This window comes from Melanotaenia boesemani, chromosome 5, assembly GCF_017639745.1.
Source record: "Melanotaenia boesemani isolate fMelBoe1 chromosome 5, fMelBoe1.pri, whole genome shotgun sequence".
Taxonomy (NCBI): Eukaryota; Metazoa; Chordata; class Actinopteri; order Atheriniformes; family Melanotaeniidae; genus Melanotaenia; species Melanotaenia boesemani.
In genome coordinates, this window is record NC_055686.1 from 25,187,587 (window position 1) to 25,210,714 (window position 23,128).

The following is a 23,128-nucleotide window of genomic DNA, read 5'->3' on the forward strand; positions in this document are numbered from 1 at the left end:
GGGTGTGCTCCCGCTTTAAAGTTGATTCTGATTTATGAATGAAAACAAATGTGGGACATGTGTGGGCACACTTTGATAAATCTGAAAGTTTTTGTGTGCGCCACATTTCTCTTTTTTCCTACCTACGCCGCCTGTAGTTGGCTTTGCTACACACAGTTTGATAAATGAGGCTCCAGAAGCAAAAGCACAGAAATTCAGAAAAACTAGATACAGAAACTGTGACTAAGATAATTACGTACAGCATAGCTGTAATTTTCCATTTATACACTTTACAGGTTTTTCTTCACCTCTAATCAAAGGCAATTAACCTCAGTCTTTACTTGGGCCTCCTGTGAGAAATTAAGTGACATTTAATCTTAAATGTTATTGCAGCAGATAAACTATTTGCAATGAAAATGGCTTTTTATTAACTTCAAGAACAAAAATCAAATGGCCATCAAACATCTAGTTTGAAATATCAATTTCTATTGTTTTTGAAGGAGTGAACAGTCCTGAATGTTGTGACAGTGTCTGACAGAACAACGCTGAGGCTCATAATCAGAAAACAAATGATTACAAGCTGGTAGAGGAAATCTGCGCATGGGCCTTTCATCCAGATCAGTGTCACTGCATTTAAAAATCCCATACTTATAGCCACTAACCCTTTCCACATGAACTCTCAGGTGTAGGCTACCACCTCACCTGTTCTCTCATCATCCCATTCATTGCAGAGACATCAATGCAGCCATCATTACTTCTACTTACTTAAAAGTCAAACTTTCAATTATATCTAAACCACAGTCAGCCAGAATAACCTGAGAAAGTTTCTGGAGAAAACAACATATAAATATTTCTTTTTTATGTGCTGATTAAAGTGAGCTGCTGCTGCAGCCAAGGACACAACTTGAGGAAAAAATATGATAGGATGAAATACTTGTCAGAAATTCTGAATAAGATGGAAATTAAAAGAGAAGAGCCACTGCTGAACCGATGTGAACTGATGGCAGCTGCACACAAAATGGCAATTTCTCCCACAATTCTGTATGTTGATGACGTCGGTGCACGTTCTTCATTAGGAAGTTTATTGTCCCAGGTAGCAGGTGGAAAGCAAAGTACCAAACAAACAGGAGGGATGGACGGGTGGTGCTGTACAAATCAAACAAATAAAACAGAATGGACTAAATGAATAACAGCCAGTCTAAATTAAAGAAACACAGAATACAAAACAAAACACAACTGGAAGCAGCACAGCTAACTAATAATCTAACCAAGAAAATTACCATGAAAGGTGCACAAATCTAACTGGCCCTGTCTCCAGACAACTAACGTTTAAAAGCAACACAAAACACAGCCTTAGAGGCGCAAGTGTAGACCTCGGCAGTACAAAGAGGTTAGACAGAGGCAGGATGGTACTGATCGCAGAGCTGTAATCCACACAGAGCATTCGTGTGTAGTTCCCATGCTGTTCCGGGTGGGACATGTAGTGCTGTGGCTACAGTGTCCTCAATCTATCTGTTCACCCTGTAGGCCTTATTTTGCATTCATATAGCCTTGCCTGTTATTAAGATACATACTTGTTGTTTCTGTTACAAGGCAAGGCAAGGCAGTTTATCTGTACAGCACATTTCATGTACAGGACAATTCAAAGTGCTTTACATAAAGCAAAGGCATTACAGATATTTAGAAATAGTAAAAGGCATCAACACATAATCACAATAAAATAATAATTTACATTAAAAAGATTAAAAGCAAGGTACGTTAAAAAAAAAAAAAAAAAAAAAAAAAAAAAAAGTTAACAGGCAGATTTCATGCATAGGCGCATGAGAAAAGAAATGTTTAAAACCTGGATTTAAAAATGTCTACATTTGGTGAAAGTTTAATCTCCACTGGCAGTTTGTTCCACTTGTTTGCAGCAAAACAGCTAAATGCTGCTCCTCCATGTTTAGTCTAGACTCTGGTCTGGACTAGTTGACCAGAGTCTTTGGATCTAAGAGCTCTGCTAGGTTTACATTCTCTGAACATATCACAGAGGTATTCTGGGCCTAAACCATTCTGGGATTTGTAAACAAGCAGAAGGGTTTTAAAATCTATTCTGTGACTGACAGGAACCAGTGTAAAGATTTCAAAACTGGTGTGATGTGTTCAGATCTCATAGTCCTGGTTAAAACTCTCGTTCTGGATGAGCTGCAGATGTTTAATGCTCTTTTTAGGAAGTCCTGTTAAAAGACTATTACAGTAATCCAGCCTACTGGAAATGAATGCATGGATGAGTTTCTATTGGTCTTTCTGGGAGACTAAACTTTTTATTCTGTTGATGTTTCTGAGCTGGTAAAAAGCTTCTTAGTGACAGCTTTGATGTGGCTGCTGAAAGTCAGGTCTGGGTCTATCAACACTCCAAGGTTACAAACTTGGTCAGTGATTTTAAGAGCCTGAGTCTCCAGGTGTTTGCCAATGCTGACCCTCTTCTCTTTGCTACCAAACAGAATAATCTCAGTTTTGTCTTCATTTAATTGTAGAAAATTCTCCTTCATCCAGGTGTTTATTTGCTCCGGACACTGACACAATAAGTCTATTGGACTGCAGTCATCTGGTGACAGAGACACATAAAGTTGTGTATCATCTGCATAACTTTGATAATTAATGCTATAGTTTTGTCATTTTTGACCCAGAGGGAGCATACAAGTTGAACAGAAGAGGTCCAAGGACTGACCCCTGGGGGACTCCACAAGTCATGGCCACTCGCTCAGATTGATAGCTGCCGATCGTAACAAAATAACTCCGGCCTTCTAAATAGGACCTGGACCAGTTAAGGACTGCTCCAGAAAGTCCAACCCAGTTTTCCAGCCTGTGCAACAGGATTCTGTGATCTACAGCAGTGGTCCCCAACCCTGGTCCTCAAGGCCCACTATCCTGCAGGTCTTCGATGTCTCCCTGTTGCAGCACACCTGATTCAAATGAATGGCTCATTAGCAGATTTGTGCAGAGCTTGTCACAGAACCATTTAATTTGAATCAGGTGTGTTGCAGCAGGGAGACATCTAAGATCTTCAGGATATTGGGCCTTGAGGACCAGGGTTGGGGACCTCTGATCTACAGTATCAAACGCAGCACTGAGATCCAACAGAACAAGAACTGATACTTGACCAGAATCAGTATTCAACCTAATGTCATTTAACACTTTGACCAGAGCTGTTTCAGTTCTGTAATGAGGTCGGAAGCCGGACTGAAATTTATCAAGATTTCCACTTTCATTTAAAAAGTCATTAAGCCTTGTATTTCTTGGTAGATGGTGGTCGCTGGGGTTCAGGCCGGGATAGAGATATCCTTTGAAGACCTTGGGTGATGTGAAAAAGAGGGTCTGGTGAGGGGGGAGAGCTGGGAGTTGTTCGCTTCTCTGTTGTGTCCTTTGCTCTTATCTGTACAATCATGTTTGGGTTTGCCATCCCAACAGCATGACACAAGTGTGCACCAAGTAATCTGCATCCAGTTAGATTTGGATGCACACCATCAGGTCTGAATCGCTCCTTACAGTTCCAAAAGATATAGAAGTTATCAATGAACTTTATCTCATGGGTTATACATGCGTTTGATAACCATGTGTTCAGGCCAAGAAGTCTACTGAAAAGTTCAATTCCTTTACCTGCTGTAGGAATGGGTCCTGAAATGTAAACATGGTGCTCCAAATTGACACAGTCTCTCCAACAGCAGAGAAAAGTCTTTCTTCAGGATCTCAGAGCCAGTTTTCCTCCTCAGAATATCAAAAGACCCTGTGTGGACAATAATCTTCATACCATCTGGATGTGAAGACAGAGTTGTCGGCAAGATCTCTGTCAGTTCCCTGACTGATGTATCAAAAAGTGTTAGATTTTCCGTCTTTGCCATCCTCACATGCTGTGTTATAGAGTCCCCAATCAGAATTGTGTCTATTTGTTTTTGTGTGGAGGCGCCGATAGCTTCTCTAGTCCTCCTGTTTGTGGAATTTTGGCCCCTCCTCCTGGTCTGGTTAGCCCTGGGCTGAGTTTTAAGGCTATTTCTTGAGTTTTTATAGATCCTTGCATTACATTCATCATCATTCATTTTAATATGAGTCAACACTTCATATTTATTATGCAGTGAGACTTCAGGTGGTGGAGTGAGTGCTGGAGCTTTAAATTTCCTGCTGGATTTACCTCTGCGACGATTAACATCAGACCAGGTTCTGGCCGGGGTTGATGACTTTGGCCTGGCACCAACACTGTTCCAGTAGGAGAGATCAGTCTGATGGTCCGGTTTGGGATTTTACTCAGCTATTCCAATGTCATTTAAACACATCCAAGGAAGTGTATCAGCCACATCTGTAGCGGGAGGTTCCACATTCGACATGCCTTTGCTTATGAAGATTTGACTCAATCCATTTGACAACTCAGTAGCTTATACAGAAGCTACAATAGTCAATAAATTCTTCATTCACACAAATGTGTTGCAGTGTTTCAATCCTCTTCTCCAGCTGTGTTATCCTCAAAGAAAGTTGCTCACACTCAGCGCAGCTCACTGATACTGCAGGGTTAGGAGACATCATTCCACTAGTTCTCCGATGGCAGTCAACTAAGTTTATCAAAAAATATATTTGTTCCAGTGATTTATAAGTGACCAGGAGTCATTGTTCCTTTCTTGCTGGTAAAGATAAGAAAGACAAGAAAAAAAGAAAAAAAATGCAAGCAGAAAGGAGAGCAAAGCAGAAAGCGTCCGCACGGCAGCAAAGTTTACATACACAGTACAGATAACCACACCCACACACATAAAGATACACAGGCACCTGAAGAATCCATTGTACCATTCTACCTCCTCCCATTGAACCCTCTGCAGTAAATGCAATTGAACTGTGCTACTGGAGTCTGTCTATTCCCTCTGATCTAGGACGAGTCAGTTGACGCACGATCCAGAATCAGCTAACAAATATAATCCCTAACAATGACACATGCCACAATAATGCCACATGCCCTATCTGGGGTGACTCTGAGCCTACGAAGGTACTGGAAGCAGGCCTTAAGGATCCCAAACGTCATCTCTACCCTGGTTTGAGTCCTGCAGTGAGCCAAGTTGTAACAATCCTGCAGGCCGGGCTCAGAATCAGGGTAAGGGGTTAGCAAATAAGACTGGCAGGGGTACCCTCTGTCTCCCAGCAGGAACCATCAAACTCTCCTGTAATACAGGATAAAATATAACATGTTTTAGCTGTGATAGGTCAAACAAAATATTGATTTTAATGTACATAACTCACCACAGGCAAATCTAGCACTCAGTTTACACTCACGACAGACTCGAGAGTTGTGCACAGACCCAGGCCACTTTGCTTCCACATTACTGATGATGTGGGCTGCATCACATATAATATTCAAAGTAAGTACAGAAAAGTAAGCTGGAGTAGCTGTAACTGACTTTGGAACACCACAAAAGTGTAGAGCAAAAGTTTCAGTGTGTAAGACTGACAGTTCTCACAGCCCAACAGACTGTTGGTTTTGAAATATGCTCAGTGTCACTGATGTTATAAAGAAAATTCCTGTTGGCAAAAAAATGAAGTGCAACTGAAAGAACTTGCTCTGAACTGAGAGCATGTCCACCATGTGTCATATGAAAATATGAGGGCTGAGAATATTGTTCAGATACATGATCGATTGTACAGAAAAACTTTAATGCTCAAACAAATAATCACAAGGGAACGATAAAATAACCAAGTGGAGTCTGATCACTCTTTCCCGACATAGATATCTGTGGAGTAACTGTGCTTTGATGTCAACTGGCTCTTCAACAAAATGGACATGCCTTGTCTGACACTCCCTTCAGTCTGCAGGCTGCAGTTAAAGAGGAGGAGAAACTCGGGATTAGTTGAAGAAAACCTGCCAGCGAGCAGGTTAGCTTCACGGAGTCTGTTGCCACAGTAACTGACTCAGAGTTTGTTTGGGTTCCTCTCTGTCTCCCCTGTGTGTGTGTTCTCGGATTGCCCTAGTGTATGCGTTTGGCTGCCTCTGTCTGTTTTGTGTGTCATGTCTGTTCCTGGCCAGGAGGGTTACCAGAATATTCCAAGGCAGCAATCCCCTCACCTGGGCTGATCTCCACAACAGGATCTCTACATTCCTCGCTGGATCGTCCAGTTACCCATCTGGTATATCGTGGCCTCTCAAATGTTGTTAGTTATAACTAACAACATCTGTCTTATGCTTAGGCTCTTGGTGCTACAGATCTTGTCAGCCCTGTCTGCTTCGCCAACTTCTTGGATTGTTCGCCCCAGCTTTGATCCATTCACTCATATCCAGCTCCTACCGGCTCCACACCATGCTCTGCCTGCCCGCCCGTTCTGTCTGGTCAGCTGCGAACCACTGCGATCACCAGATCCTGAACTTGGATTAGACTGTTTCCAGAATCAGCTCGAATTTTCATTAAAAACTCTTTTCTATTTGATTCATCCTCTGCCTTCTGGTTGGTCTGTGTCTGCACATTGGGGTTAAAAAACCGTATCTGTTTGACTCGTCGTAACAGAGTTACACTGAACTCGCTTTATGAAACCGAAAACCCAGATTCCCATAACTCTGAGTTTTTACTAAACCTGCTTTCTGAAACAGGGCCCAAGGAGTGATAGGGAAGTAAAAATCAAACACACAAACACATGCACGTGAAAATGCTTTACGAAACAAAACAGGAAACAAGATAAAAAGAGACTCCATCAAATCTGAACACCCAGGAACATGTAAAAGACAAGCCCAATACTCATATTTCATACAAACATAAGGTCAAAATAAAATTAAGAGACTTTGTGTTGCTCACACAAATAAACACAAAACTAGAGATATTTTACAAGAATATAGTGGATCTGATACCTGCACAAAACTGAGAGGCACAGCTCCTATAATAACAAGAATGAAGGAAGTTTGAATTAGATGATGACGTAATGTATGTTTGTTAGATGCCTGATATAAAACCTGCATGACACTCGTGATGCCTGGAGATCCTGAGCTGGTGGTCCCTGGGCATCAAATTCTCTGGTCTGCTTGTGCTTTGTGTGAATTCATATCCCATTTTCTACCACAAAGTGGCGACACTAGACCATGATGTTTAAGACAACTGAGGTTCTGCTGGCTCTAAATTTGCACCTTGTTTCAGTGTTGGATGACAAAAATATGTGCAGGTGCTATGACTGTAAGAGGCTACTTAAAGATATTATTCAATACTATTTAAACATAAAGAAAAGAATTTTCATGAAATTACATTTTAACGACCACAATTTATAGCTGACTGGTCTTTTCTCAGTTGTGTTTTTGTTCAGAATCTCTCCACATGATCATCAACTCCTTTGACTGTAAGTTTTAAATCTTCCCTTTCAGTTTGTCTAAAGAATTAGACTGAATATCATTAACTGGTCTTCACTTCAGCATCTATACTGATGGCAGAAACCCATCAGAACTCATCAGTATGCAGAAATTATGCATACTGTCTGAAATAATTTTCTTTACGGAAGCCGAGAGCAATAAGTGATGAGCCGAAAAAAGCTCCCTTGCTGTGAAAAGCAACCTCACATGTAGCACAGTTGAAGATTGAAGCAACTCGCATGTGGACGGCATGTAAAGCCTCGTTTCCACTGAGCAGTTTGGTTGGCGGTTCGGTACGCTGTTTTGTGTGTTTCTATTATAAAAGGGGCCCATACAACCGAACCATAAGATGCCATTCATGGACCACTTTCAGTGTTAGGTCGATAGGGGTCCATATTCTGGCAGAGAGGTCTGCCAGGATATGCACCCCCTCAGTAAATCGGAACCTATTGGACCCAGCATTTTTTTACTTTTGGGAATAGAGTCAGACCGTGATTTTTGATTGATGTTGTGAATTTGGTGGCTGTAAGTCATCTGCAGAGGGGTCTGCCAGAATATGCACCCCCCACAAAAATTACATTTTTTTACTTTGGAGAGTAAACAAATCCTATTAGCAAGAAAAACACAGCTCTGTTCTTCTCAGGCTCTCAGAGAAACACATTAAACCAATGATACACAGTCATTCTCACTATATAGAAATATTTTCTATAATCTGCAGACAGAAAGTCAGTGATGTACTTACAGAATAACCCCAGCACACAGAGAAAAGAGTGATCCATCATCACATCCAGTCCTGCTGCACAGCCAGTCAGAAAGTCTTCTAATGTGCATCAACAGTAATGATGAAGGAGACGTTACATCTGACATGCATGTGAGACTAATGTCTTTCTAACGTTTCTTCTTAAATAAAAACCCCCTCCGTTTTCTTCCCTTTCACACTGAGCGCAGACAATGTCGGTAGTTTTGACCGCAGTAGTTGCTTGTCATGGTTACATTTCCTGTCCACTGCACCAACATTTTAGCTGTTTTCATGTACAGAGGTCTGTGCAAGGTCGTAATTAATATAATCCCTAAAGAAATATTGCAATATCTATTGATAAGGGACGTGTTGTGTGTATGTGTAGTTATTTATGCAGTTGTGCTGTTCGGGTTTTCACACGACAGTTTGCCCGAGTATGTTTATATTTTCTGCTCCTCTGTTGGTGCATTCACTTCTTCAAATATGAAGTGGTGAGTTGTACCTTCTCACCAGTTCCAGGCTCCTAAACTTTTAGACTCACCTGTTTAACTCTCACTCATCCCCCAATCACCCTCACTGTATCCAACCAGCTCTCCATCCCTGTTACAGACCTCCATCTTTGTTATGTTATCAACTTTTATTCCTTCCATTCTGTCTCTGTTACATTCAGTAAATCTGTGTTTGTGTTTCTCTTGGCTTCACTGAAGCTGCATGGCGTGCACCATTATACCAGTGACTGGGTGTTCACCTCAACAATAAACTGGACTGACCCACCACAGATGCTCTATACAAGAAAGGCCAAACTCATCTCCACTAGCTGAGAAGGCCGAGGTCTTTTGGAGTTAGGAAGGCACTGCTGAAAACATACAACACTGTGCTAGCATCAGCATGTATTACTGTGTGGTCTGCTGGGGTGGTGAATGTACAGAACAGGGCAGGAAAGAACTGAACAGAAGCTGATCAGAGGATCCAGGTCAGTCCTGGACTTTACTCTGAACCCCACAGAGTAGGAAGTAGCACCACAGCAGCTCATTCATCCCCACAGAAAACAGTTAAAGTAGTTCAGCCTAACCACAGTTGTTATAAATACATTGTGCTTTTGTCTGCTACCCACTGTGGTTTTCTCCATCTCAGAGCTCTATTTGTTATTTCCCTCTGCAACACCCACACATCATTCCTCTGGTGCATCTATAGATCAGCTCTATATATAAATAAAAACTCTCATATGGATGTATATAGTGTCCAACCTGCCAGGGATATATTTAAAATCTCTTTATCTCTATATTTGTCATGTTTAGTTCAGTGTTTCATTGTATTGATGCTACAGTCTGCAGATGTTCTCACATTGTGGTGGGATTGTGGTTTAGACCCCAAACCGTTGACTGAATGTGTCACTGAGCTGAAGCTAAACCTTTTGTTTCACCAAAAGAACCAAGTGAAAAGACAGCATTTACAGCCACAATGTTAAAAACTCTGACAGGTGAAGTGAAGAACATTGATTGTCTCTTCATGATACAAACTCCTGCTGGGAAACATCAGATTGCTGCAGATTAAAGTAGAAAATGTTTTGTGAAATTGTAAAGATGAACAGTTATTATTTGAGATGCCTTTGTTTGTCAGCCAACCTTAAAAATGTTATCTTCAGAGTGGAAACTACATAAATCACTAAATTAAAGAATAATTTGCTTTTTTGTGTCAAACATTGTTAGGCTTCTAGGGCCTAAGAACAAACTGACAGGACAACTTTCCAGTTTGTCACCACATACAAGGAGGTGTGAATGCAAGAATAACCTCATGCATCACATTCAGCTCAGAGCTAGTGTGTTTATAGCAGATAAAATGCGTGAAACTGTGAAAGATGTGCATCGTTTTTTTCTTTTTTTAGTGCAATGATTCTGAAGAGTTCATAAAGTGACTGAAGTATAATGCAATGTGCATTATATGTTTTCACAGTTAGTGAATGTACAACAGGATGGCCAATATTTAGTTTTTTTCTGAAACATTATCTGAGGACAAGTCATCAAAGAGATGAGTTGTGCAAATATGAAGATATTTTCTACTTTGCTTTATGCCTTGAACTCAGTTTATAACTGTTTATAACTTCCTTCATGTTTTCTTGTCAGTCAGGAGTAAATACAGTATGATGTGCAGAAAGCAGCACGTTTGGTTTGAAACTTCCACTTCCCCATTTTAATCCTGCAGCACAGAAAGAAACATGAGGTCAGTGTGAAAACATGCTGCAGATAATCCAGTAGAGGCATGAACTAAAGTCAAATTAAAAGTCAGCTTTATTGTTAGTTTCTTCACATGTACAAGACATACAAAGAAATCGAGATACCATTTCCAACGGTCCTGCAGTGAAGACAGGACAGGACGTTTCAACACTCAAGTTACCATTAAAAAATAAAAAGTGCACAGGCACAACACGTATCTGACATTACAACAATGACAATACGAGGTTCACAGTGATTTGAAGTAACAGCAAAGTTGTATGTATAAGTTGTAGATGTACAAGCAGAGTGAGTTTGGTGGTACGGGAACTGAGACTCTATACCTCTACCAGAGGGCAGGTGGCTGAACAGTTTGTGTGAAGGGTGGCTGGCATCACTCACATTGTGATCACTTTGCGCGTGAGACGGGTGGTGTATATGTCCTTCAGGGAGGGAAGTGGTGCATCAATGATCCTCCAGCTGGGTTCACTATGCGCTGCAGGGCTCTACTGTTGTAGTCAGTGCAGCTCCCGCCCCACACAGTCATGCAGCTGGAAAGGAGGCTCTCAGTGGTTCCTCTGTAGAATGTGGTCATGATGGGTGGTGGAGCTCTTGCCCGCTTGAGTTTGTGCAAGAATTAGAGGCACCGCTGGGCTTTCTACATCAGTGATGCAGTGTTGGTAGTCCAGGAATGGTCTTCACTGATGTGCAACCATAGGAATTTGGAGCTGCTCACTCTCTCCACAGCAGCACTATTGATGGTCAGTGACGGGTGTTGGGTGTTGTCTTTCTGGAATCTCCTTGGTCTTGCTGACATTCAGCAGGAGGTTTTTGTCTCTGCACCATGTGGTCAGAAGATCAAGCTTTTTGCTGTAGTGAGTCTCGTCGCCCTTGATAATGAGACCCACAGAGTTTTGTCATCCGCAAACTTCACCTGGTGATTTGTGCTGTCGGTTGTGTTGTAGTTGTGTGTCAGCAGGTAAAGAGCAGGGGACTGAGCACACAGCCTTGGGGAGCCCCTGTGCTCAGTGTGATGCATCTTGTTGCCAACATGTACTGCTTGTGATCTCTGACTGAGGAAGTCCAGCAGCCAGTTGCAGAGGGAGGTAATTTATTTCAAACAGGTTCATCAAGGCATAAAATGAACCCGAGGCATCGTTTAGCTTTTATTCTCCTCACATGTGGAACAAATTTCCAAAAATCTGCAGGTTTGCTGAAACTCTCATCAATTTTAATTCAGGGGGGTTAAAAACTTTTCTATTTGCTGCCTATTAAAAAAACAACTGGAAATTCCTCACGCTGGGACTTTATATCTCGCATTGCATCTCTTTAATTGTAGCTTTTTTTTCTTTTTCTTTTTATCTGATTTCTTTTAAAGTTTGTTTTTAATGCACTTGTTATTGTTTCCTGCAACCCGCTGTAATGTTTTATGTAAAGCACATTGAATTGTCTTCTATGTGAAATGTGCTATACAGATAACCTTGCCTTTCAAATAATGCTTCATGAGGTAATCTACAATGTAACAAAAGTACCGAGCACTGATTTAATAATCAAGATCAGTGTTGACGTGTCCAGGGTGTACCCCATTTCTCACCCAGTGGCAACTGATAAACACTCCAGTTTTCTGAATTGGGTTAAGCTGGTATAGAAGATGGATGCATGGATGGATGGATGGATGGATGGATGGATGGATGGATGGATGGCTGATGGCTGATGGATGATGTATAGTAACAATATTATTTAAAAAACTGAAACAACATGTCTTTACTTGCTTTTTTGTTCCTCTGATAAAAAGTTTATCTATTCATCTTTTTTTCTTTCTTTGTTCTGGTGATAGCAGCAATGGGCTGATGTTAGCTGGTGCGTGAGGTTGAGCAGTTCCAGCTAGTTATAGTTGGATTCACTCTGGAACCACTGTCCTTGAGAGGGGCTGGACCCTCTGCCATTCTGGAGTTGCTCCCGGTGAGAGGCGCCAAGCAGATGTGGGTATGCTCATTGTCACCCGACTTGGCGTCTGTACATTGAGGGTTTGCTCCAGGAGGGGCTCAGAGTAGAGTCGCTGCTCCTCCGCATCAAGAGGAGCCAGATGAGGTGGCTTGGGCATCTGGTCAGGATGCCTGCTGGACGCCTCCCTGATGAGGTGTTCCAGGCACGTCTCACCAGAAAGAGGCCCCAGGGAATACCCAGGACACGCTGGAGAGACTACTTGTTTCGGCTGGCCTGGGAACGCCTCGGGATCCCCCCGGATGAGCTGGTGAATGTGGTCAGGGAGAAGGAAGTCTGGGTTTTAGGCAGCTTCCCCCACGACCCAGACTCCAGATAAGCAGCAGACAATGGATGGATGGATGAATGAGTGATATTGGTTCTGACGTAATCAGTTTCAATGGTTAAGAAAAGCAAAACCAAACTGATAATCAGACAGTGGTCTCATAGGGAGCTCCCAATGATTGTCTAAAAGTTTCTACACTTGGATCTTTAGTGAAACCCTGTTTGATCCTTTTGGACATAACAATCTCATCATAGCTTCACAGATTTTGAGGACCGTAAGATCTGACATTTTTCCTCACATACAAAGTATTTGAGTAAAACAACTTAAAAACAACACAACGATATAATAAAACTGCAGAACAGCAAATCACACAGCCAGTATAATCAGGGGTATCAGATCAAATCAGGAGCGGGTCTCTGATAAAAATCTGTTTCAAAAAGAGAATTAAAGGAGGACATTAACTACTGGCCTGTTTTTTTCAGACAGCTCATTCCAGAGTTCAGAGGCTTTGACTGCAAAAGCTCGGACACCTCTGGTCTTTAATCAAGCCTCTGGGATAACCACTCACCAAGGAGGTAGAGACAAAGCTTAATAAAAATAAAAAATAAATAAATAAAAAAAAAAAAAAACTGATGTTTATACTTTATTTCATACTTGTGGTATCTTGGTCTCCTTTGCTGTCCTGGTTTGCTTTGCTGTTCACACCTCCATCCTCTTGCATTGAATCAACAGATACCTGATAATAGCTAACAGGTAAGTTAGCCATTATCAGGTATCTGATTATCTGTGAGGCTTCTCATTCATCCAGATCATGATATTCAATGAAGGTTGAGTCAAGTCAGCTGAACTGGGTTTAGTTTCTTGTAAACATTTCACTCTCATCCAGAAGAGCTTCTTTAGTTCTGATAGAGATTGTTGGAGATTTTATTTAAGTAGCCTGTAAAGCTACTGATGTTTTATAGTCTACGACTGTCATTGAGAGTCGTGACTCATATGAGGTCTTGTTAAAGTAAGCAAACAATATTCTGTAGTTATATGCTCAACCATGTTATTGTTGTAGAAATGTCCTCATTCAACACTCATGGTGACCCTGTTGATGCAGAGGTGAAGTCAGTGGATGGTGAAAAATGTTGTTCCTTTTAATTGTTGCACTGTGCAAGCAGGTCTGATTATTTATGAGGATGTCAGACACCACATCTTCCCCCCTTTTTACTCAGAATGGTGAGGAAATAAAATAAGCAATGAGCATCAGTTCTGCAAACAGAGTTAACTTGTTGGTAAGTATAATGAGATTAGTCAGAGGTGATACATTTCCCTGTAACAGAGATTAGTACAATCAGCCACAGACATATCAAAAATAAACATGCAGCCTGGTATAAACTTACTGTATCATCAACCTTATGAACCCAACCTGGCTTGTATCAGCAGGAGAAGAAGGTGATAGGGGTGGTATTGGAGTATGGAAACTGTTTTCTTGACATAATTTGAGTAGCTTAATGCCAATCCATCTCTGTTTGAATATCAATGCATTGTTTATTTACCAACTATGTTCACATGCTTCTAACTGTTATGACTAACAGAGGCATAATTCACTGGATCTGAATGAAACACAATCAGGTATCACGCTCTTGTTCATGGTGACTGGTGTCAGTCTTTACTGTAGGTTGAGGCCCAGAAGCCTGGTTGTTGTAAAATGCAGTCGGCATAGCTCTTTGTAAATTTCTGTTTCAATAACTGTATTTATATTCTTTAGCTTTGATGATGGTAGAGGTGGTACAGCTCTGCTCTTCCTCTGAATGAGGACATTTCTATTTTTACTGGCCATAAAGTGACAGCAGAGAGCGGTAAACAAAGCGCTTTTATATTGTATAAAAACTTATGTATCAATGTTCAGGAAACATGTAACACAGGGTTAGATATTTGGTTTAGTAGTTTCCCGTACATCTCCTGTCCCTGAAGGTCTCACCTGTGTGTGCTCAGTCACGTGATCGCAATCACATGGCTACGCTAAGCCAAGCGAGTTACGTGGAGCGATTATACAGGCCTGCTCTGGCTTCTTCCCATCAGATGCATGGGAAAAAAGCCAGGTGACAGAGCTGTTGCAGGTTCGTACCGCTTACAATTGCTTCTTTTACTCCTTAACGTATTTTAGAGCTTATTGTTCACATGTATGATTTAGAGACCAGCTGTCGGTGAAGCCCGGAGCCGTACTGTGCCATAATTGGAATTGGTGAGTCCTGAATGACCTGTATTGCTAGCATGCTAAAGTTAGCAGCTAATATTATTGTTTGTGACCAATGCTACTGCTGATGGAAGTTACCGCTAGTATCAGTGGTCAATTATAACCCATTGTTTTTCCCATGTGCATGGTATGCAAATGTATGTATTGGGTTAAGCGCTGCAGCCTGCCTTCTGGGTTAACAGCCCGTGTGTCGGGTAAGCCGTGTAGCAGTTATGTAGCGGTTGAGCTCAATGTGTAATACTATTTGTAAACCTTTAACTGTATTTAATTCTGATGTACAAATCTTCCACATTAACATGAATACTCTGTATGTGGTTATTTATAAGTCCCTGATTATTATGATTTATTTAGATATATAAAGCAATTGCTAAGATGAAGACTTATTAGGTCTGTCTGCTTATTACAGGCCAGGTGGTTTGGATTCCATTTGGGATCAGAAAGATGGCGAGCTATTGAATGAACAGCCGAGGAGTGACGACACCGAACCTACCTACTGGTCTGGTAGGAGGCTGGCGAAGTCTGCACTCTGCTCCCCACCATTTCACTCTCAGATTCACAAAAACGTCAAACATTCTTTCTCCTGTTATGGACACTCGCATTTAGACATCTACTCTGGACAATGGCAATAACCAAGACACGGATTCTACCCGTGCTGTGTGATTGGAGTTGTGAATTGTACTGACCAGTGCCTGTAGTGGTGAAGACTTTGTAAATGTTTTGATATTGTATGGCCAGTGACATCAACTTGTGCAATTAATCAATTACCAAGATACTGCAGTTGTATATATTGGGATATGTTTTGGGCTGCAATTTGGGTTTATTAATCACTTCAATATATGGTACCACCACTAACTAAAATCAACCTTGTCCTGTCTTTTATTGATCACTGACACTCAGCTCCAGCAGTTGTTCCTAGGTCTTCTACAGTCATCCTATTAGTCCATTGTTCCTGTTGTTTACTCTTACCACTTTCTCATAAGAGAATGGACGTATTAGTGCCCAGGAGTGCTACAAACAGATACCAATGGTCAACCTGTTGATAATGCTCAAAAGAAGGTGATCATTTCTGCCATCAGGCGAGAGGCGGGCCCAACATGCTAAGATATATGTTTTTTAAATTGTTTTGATTTTATTTGTTTGAATCATCTTTTTATTTGATTTTCTTGTAGCACTTTGAGATTGTTCTTCAATTTAAGTGTTTTACAAATAAATTATTAGGGTCCGAGCCATACAAAGTATGGCAAGGCCCTATTGTTCCTGAAATGTTTATTATTCTCCTTCTCCTAAGCATTTCGACGCCAAATTTGACCCCCTAAACACCCATGAAAAGTTGTGAAACTTGGCACACACGTTAAGCCCGGCGAAAATCGGATATTATAAGGTCCGCATACTATTCAATGCAAAATTGGCTCAACAGCGCCACCTAGAGTCACCAAAAATCTCCACATGAATGGGGCCCAGGAAGTCTACTTCAACGTAGGAAGACGAAACTCGGCACACACGTGTACCACCCCGTGTTGACCAAAAAACTCAATGTAACACCTGTCGCCATGGCAACGGGGTGCCCGCCATCTTGGCGTGTGCAGCCATTTTTTTGCCTTTTTTTCCACTTTACACACATCGTATTTGAACGAACTAGTCTGAGGGGATTCGTGCGATTGACTCCAAACTTGGTGGGAACCTTCCTGACAAGTTGGGGACCAAACGCTCCTCAAATCTTTCTAATAGCAGAAAGCATGTTACCGTGGCAACAGACGGAAAAACGCCTTCTCGCCATGAAACACGGTTTGCTCATATCTCAACAGAAATACATGGGATCTCCACCAAACTTGACAGTATTCATACGTGTGACACCCCAAGTCCAGCAAAGAAGTCAATCAAACACCTGTTGCCATGGCAACGGGTGGCCGCCATCTTGGATTTCACTGCCATTTGAACGAACTAGTCTGAGGGGATTCGTGCGACTGACTCCAAACTTGGTGGGAAGCTTCCTGACAAGTTGGGGACCAAACGCTCCTCAAATCTTTCTAATAGCAGAAAGCGTGTTCCCGTGGCAACCAACGGAATATGACCTTCTCGCCATGAAACACGGTTTGCTCATATCTCCACAGGAATAAATGGGAACTGCACCAAACTTGACAGGATTCATACATGTTGGGTCCTTAACGCATTACACCACCTGTTGTCATGGCAACATCGGGTGGCGGGGTCCAGGCCGCTCGGACCCGATGGATGCCGCTTGCGGCTTTAATTATTATACTTCTTCTAAGCGCTTCGACCCCAAATATGACCCCCTAAACACCCATGAAAAGTTGTGAAACTTGGCACACACGTCAAGCCCGGTGAAAATCGCGATATTCTAAGGTCCGCATACACTGCAATACAAAATTGGCTCAACAGCGCCACCTAGAGTCACCCAAAATCCCCAAATGAATGGGGTCCCAAAAGTCTACTTCCACGTAGGAACACGAAACTCGGCACACATGTGTAACACCCCGAGTCGAGCAAAAAAGTCAATGAAACACCTGTTGCCATGGAAACGGGGTGCCCGCCATCTTGGCGTGTGCGGCCATTTTTTTGCCATTTTTTGCACTTTACACACATCGTATTTGAACGAACTAGTCTGAGGGGATTCGTGCGACTGACTCCAAACTTGGTGGGAAGCTTCCTGACAAGTTGGGGACCAAACGCTCCTCAAATCTTTGTAATAGGAAAAAGCGTGTAACCGTGGCAACCGACGGAAAAATGCCCTCGCCATGAAACACGGTTTGCTTATATCTCCATAGGAATACATGGGATCTGCACCAAACTTGACAGGATTCATACTTGTGACACCCCAAGTCCAGGAAAGAAGTCAATCGAACACCTGTTGCCATGGCAACGGGATGCCCGCCATCTTGGATTTCACTGCCATTTGAACGAACTAGTCTGAGGGGATTTGTGCGATTGACTCCAAACTTGGTGGGAAGCTTCCTGACAAGTTGGGGACCAAACGCTCCTCAAATCTCTCTAATAGGAGAAAGCGTGTTACCGTGGCAACTGACGGAAAAACGCCTTCTCTCCATAAAACACGGTTGCTCATATCTCCAGAGGAATACATGGGAACTGCACCAAACTTGACAGGATTCATACACGTTGGGTCCTTAACGCATTACACCACCTGTTGTCATGGCGACATCGGGTGGCGGGGTCCAGGCCGCTCGGACCCGATGGATGCCGCTTGCGGCTTTAATTATTATTATTATTATTATTATTAATGTTAAATAACCAACAGTAACAAAGGGTTCACAACAAGGTTCCTTTCTTAAGTGTGAACACACCTTTAGTGTGCTGTAGATGTTAGCAGTTTAAAAAACTAAAATTTAAAGTATGCATGCTAATAAAAATAAGCCTCATTCCCCCAAACTGCAACATAGAAAATATCAGCAAAGCTCTTTGCATGTAGATCTTAACTGATTGATTCTAAATTGAATGAATAAAAAGCTCTAATTTCAGCTCCTTCTGCTTTCTGTTGCAGTGACATTTGACAATAAATAAATCCACTTCCTCATTTCTTTTCAGAAAAAAAAAAAAAAAAATTACGTTTACGTTTTAAGATGTTCAGATAAACCTGAACAATGACTCAATGGAAAGATACAGCAACCGTTAGAAATGCATAAAGTCACATTGTATTGGCCTCTTGTTATTTTCCTTATAGTCTACAGTGAGTGGATTTATCAGCAGGCCTATCTAAAAATTAGCTAATTATTAAGTTCCTGGGTTAAATTCCTAATGGATGACAATGACGACGTTGTTACACATCACCTCAATCTGCTTTACATGGGAACACATTATACAAAATTGTACCACAGGCAGAGGCTGAAATATTGGTCTGACATGAGAAACCAGGAGCACAAACATCACAAAAGATCAGAAATAGTTGTAGAACTCGATGTTGCAAGCAGACAGTTTTGTGACACACCAACTCCTCATTATGTAGATCCAGTATGTAATTTTTTTATACATGGATTTTTTTTGTTGTTGAATTCTTAAGAGATCAGGTGCTTGTAAGAAACCTGTCTGAGCAAAGTTGTCCAGGCTGGTTCCAGCCGCCCAACACGCTGTAAATACTCACATATAGTCTTTCTTCAAAAGCTTGCGCAATTTCTGCAGTTCTCGTCTTCATTTTTCTTCTGCCCCCCCCCCCCCCTTACTGATCCTCTTCTTCTCTGGTGTGTTTCTTTCGCTGGTTGCATGTCAGCTATTCTGCTTAGCACTGCCCGGCAATTTCCATTGGTATTGCTCCGCTTTATGCATGAAGCAACGAATAGCTAAGCTCCCTGAAAAACGGACCAAATTACATGCGTTACTGGAGGCAGATGAAACTCTCCATCCGTCTGCGTATCCATCTTCTGTGTCGGGTATAAATGGCCTTAAAGATGTCGGCTAGAGCTGTGAAACCTCAACAAGTGTCCAGATCATACACACTGGGTTGTATGGCATGGGCCCGTTTCTTTTTCTCAGCAAGTCACCAATATAAAGTTTACAGAAAGATGTCACGCTTCAGCAGATTGAACCCACAAAAGATCAGAGCTTCAGGATTGGATGAATAAGATATCACAGGAAGATGTCTCAAGACTGTTATATCTGGTCCTTGGCAGTTGGCTCATCTGTGGATGTAGGAGAACTGAGTTTGAGGACTGAATGACCGTAGGGCAATGTTTCAGGTAAATAAACAATGTACCAGCAGAAGTGATACAATCCTGATCTGAGGGGTATTGCACGAAACCAGAATAAAGAAATCCAGGATAATTAAGAAAGCCCAGCTTGACCTAGCTTGCGCGGCCTCTCCTGGCTTAATTGGTTGCACGTTTGCTGAGCCAGGATGAGAAGGTGCGGCTAGGTTAAGCCAGGTGAAGATAGTTGGGATAAGTGCGTGTGCACGGCATACTGAAGCAGACCTCGCGATCGCTCACAGAATCACCGATGGGGAAATGGATAAAAGTCGCGCGTCCTACGTCACGGCCGCTGAACAACAGCTCCTGACGGAGTTCTCTGACGAAGTTAAGGATATTATAAGGAAAAAAGGCAATACCAATGCCATAAGTAAAGAACGCGAGAGAGCCTGGCAGACAATAGCCGACCAGCTCAATGCGTAAGTAGTCAAAAACTGTACAATTAATAAACAGTGCTCCACTGGAACTGTCATAATTAGGCTACAATTAAAGGAGTTACTTTTCAAATCCACTCACTGTTGTATACTTTAAGAGTGACAAGCAGGTGCATGTTACTCAGGAAATGTAGAGTATGATTAGGTGCAAACAATTATCCACAATGTGTCATTTAATCTATTTTCCTCATGTAACGTTTTTATCTATTTTATCTTTCTGTTCTTCATAAAGGACAAACCTGTCTGGCCATGAAAGGACCTGGCAGCAAGAAAAAATTAAATATAAGAACATTTTGCAGGCTGGTAAGTGACTCCAAAGTAGATAACAGTGAACAAATGAGGTGAATAGATGAGGTGTCTGCTGACATGTTCAATGTCTGATTGTAGCAGTTAAAAATAAAAGGCCTATAGAACTGGCACAGGGGGCGGCCCACCAAGCCAGGATGTGACTCCAGCAGAGGAACTGGCACTCCATTTAAATAAAGGGAGGCCAGTGATGGAGGGGATCCAGGGAGGGACAATAGCTGACTCTGTCCCAGCCACAGAAACTCTCCGCTTCATACAAGGTACATCACATACTGCAATTCTACTGCACATGGAACACAATCAAATATAATATAGTGTCTGACTTTGGATAACCTTGCAGTGTCTGGGAACACAATTACACTTTTGGAGCCACCAGAAGATGATCCGGTTAGTACAGTGTCTCGAAATCACAGGCTTGGTATGTTCTGTGAAATCTTAATCCAAGTCCTCTCGCTGCATGTGTATGGCAGGGGGAAGATACATCTGCAGCTGCAGAATGCACGTCTGCAGATGACGAGACTGTGTCAGTGGAGTCCTGTCAATTTTATGGGATTGGCCTGCTTATTTATTCCATGAAGGATATGAAGTCAGTGATGTGGTACTAATAGAAAATGTGTAACAGGACCCGGATGCTGCACAGTCTCCTAAGCGGCCTGGTAACATTGTGAGTATTGGCTAAAGTACATCTACGTTATGCACAAATCCTGCTGTGCTAATTGACATTTCCTTTACAGACCTCACAAACTGTCAGAACGCTTTATTCAGGGCACCTGGAGAGAGAGACAGAGCTGGCAGATGTTAAAAGCTGACTCAAAAAGAGCAAGCTCCAAGGAATGGAGCTGGATCTTGAGATTAAACGCCAGACACTCAGAAAACTGGACCTGGAAATCCAGTAACCAAAAATCTGTATCTCTCAATGACATAGTCATCTCCAAAGGCCAGGGGATGTGACCTGTCCCTGAAGACTCGCTCACGTCTGAATGCTCTTCTGAGGATGCGGGCTTCCTCGTCCAGCACATCCTCCGAAAAAGGGAAAGCCATCATGAAGAGGGAACAGGTGAAGGGGAGTTGGACCTATATATTCAACATTGCCCTCATCACGGATTTCTTTGAATACACTTTGTAACCTCATCCACTGGGTTTTGTAATCTCAATTAATGCAATAAAACACATATTTATAAAACCTCTGACAGCAATTTGACGAGCAGTCTTCATTAGCATGGCAATATAACACTTGGCCTGAGTAATAATACTGCAACTCAAATCCATATAAAAAGGCTGTTGCGATTACGAACAGATTTCGATTAAATGTACATTGACTGTATATGTAATATTTTAATACTGGATGATTAAAATGATGCGCCATACTTAGGAAGACCATGGACATGCTGTAAAATACATTAATTCCTCACAGAATTGACGTTGGACATGCAGGTGACTCGCTAGGATTAATCTTCCGGCAGTTAGCCTGGTCTGAAGCAGGCTAGCTGCAGCGGATAAATCACCACAGTAACTTGGCCGGGTTTAGTTTGAGCTGCTTTCATGCAACCGACTTAGGGCTAAATTCAGCCAGGATAACCAACATATCCCGGCTTAATCGCTTATCTTGGTTTCATGCAATACCCCTCTGGAATCTCCACCGGGAAACTGCGAGCGACAACAGAAGATACACTAAGAAGAACTACAGGGTTAATAGCACCAGGTTGTTCTGGTTCGGGCAGAGCACTCCAAGAGCTCCAGTATTTCCTTCTTTTCATCCTAAAGGGAAATAAGTTCGGGCCAGAATCCATATCCAATCCGTAAAATAATCCGAAGGTCAAAGTCCAAGACAGCTGCACAAAAAATAGAGCAAAACGTCACCAAGCTGAAGCAGGCAGATGAAGGGCTGGAAACGTACAGGAGTAAACGCTGATTATCTGGCAGTAAGCAGCAGAGACTCCTGCTTATCTAGGGAGCAACACAGGTTGAAAGCATTAGCAATCAGAGTAAAGCAGAGTCAGAGGTAAGATGCCTTCAGAGGCAGCTGGGAAATCCCATCCCAGCCTAAAACTGTGACAGTTTATTATACACCAGGACTTTCTACAGTCTATGTAATGTGTTTAATGTCTTTGACACAATTATTCACGCTGGTGGGACAAAAAACTGTGGAGAAAAGTCAAAAAGTGAGGCATCAGAACTTTGCTGCACCTTAAACACGTGAGCTGGTGGGTGTTTGTTGCTGTCGCACTTCTACAGACACTCGATGCCAAAAGTGTTTAGCTGGTACACACATAAAGATATCGGGCTGTTTTTGTCTCGATTTTCCCCCTTCTCTAACAAGGACAGCAATCGTTCGATTATCCTAAGTCTTATAAGATTATCCTATAAAATTTGGTCTGAGGTGTGTTAGGAGCGACTTCGTCCAGACAATCGGCTCTGAACCAGATTGTGGCCGACAACCAGAAGTATTGAACATGTTCGGTATTTAGGACCAAAGTCTTCATGTGTGTGTGGAAAGACCGCAACTCCTGAGTTGTGACTTTGTGGACTGAAACAGTCTCTAACTGATAAAAAAATCTTCAGATTTAGAAAACCCTTATGTATGTAGCAGCCTTTAGGTAAAATCAGTAGGTAATGTGTGGTACAGTTCCATAATTTACCTTCTCAAAAATTGATGAATTGTTTTTTGAAAACCACTTTGTGCTCAGCATTTTTTTGAGATGCCTTATATTTGCCTCCTTTTTGCATTTATTCTGATACAAAACCACTTACTTTTGTTTAAGTAACTCTTTCTTTGCAGAAATGAACAAAAAAACAGCAAAAACATCCACAAAACGGAATAAGAACCAAACTCAAGAAAGCAGCATTAATGTCCTCAGGGCAGGTTGGCATTCATAAAAATAAGATCCCTCT

The 23,128-nt window shown here is 42.0% G+C and overlaps 1 protein-coding gene and 1 long non-coding RNA gene across 2 annotated transcripts in view; one reads left to right on the forward strand and one right to left on the reverse strand.

Moving 5' to 3' along the window:
* LOC121640116 overlaps positions 1 to 1,789 on the forward strand; it is a 19,952-nt gene extending 18,163 nt beyond the window's left edge. The window contains exons 2-3 of the long non-coding RNA XR_006010370.1: positions 1,721 to 1,732; positions 1,779 to 1,789. This is a non-coding gene — a long non-coding RNA (uncharacterized LOC121640116). The remainder of the gene's footprint in view (positions 1 to 1,720; positions 1,733 to 1,778) is intronic.
* LOC121639980 (titin-like) overlaps positions 1 to 23,128 on the reverse strand; it is a 618,411-nt gene that overhangs the window by 121,586 nt on the left and 473,697 nt on the right. The window lies entirely within an intron of this gene.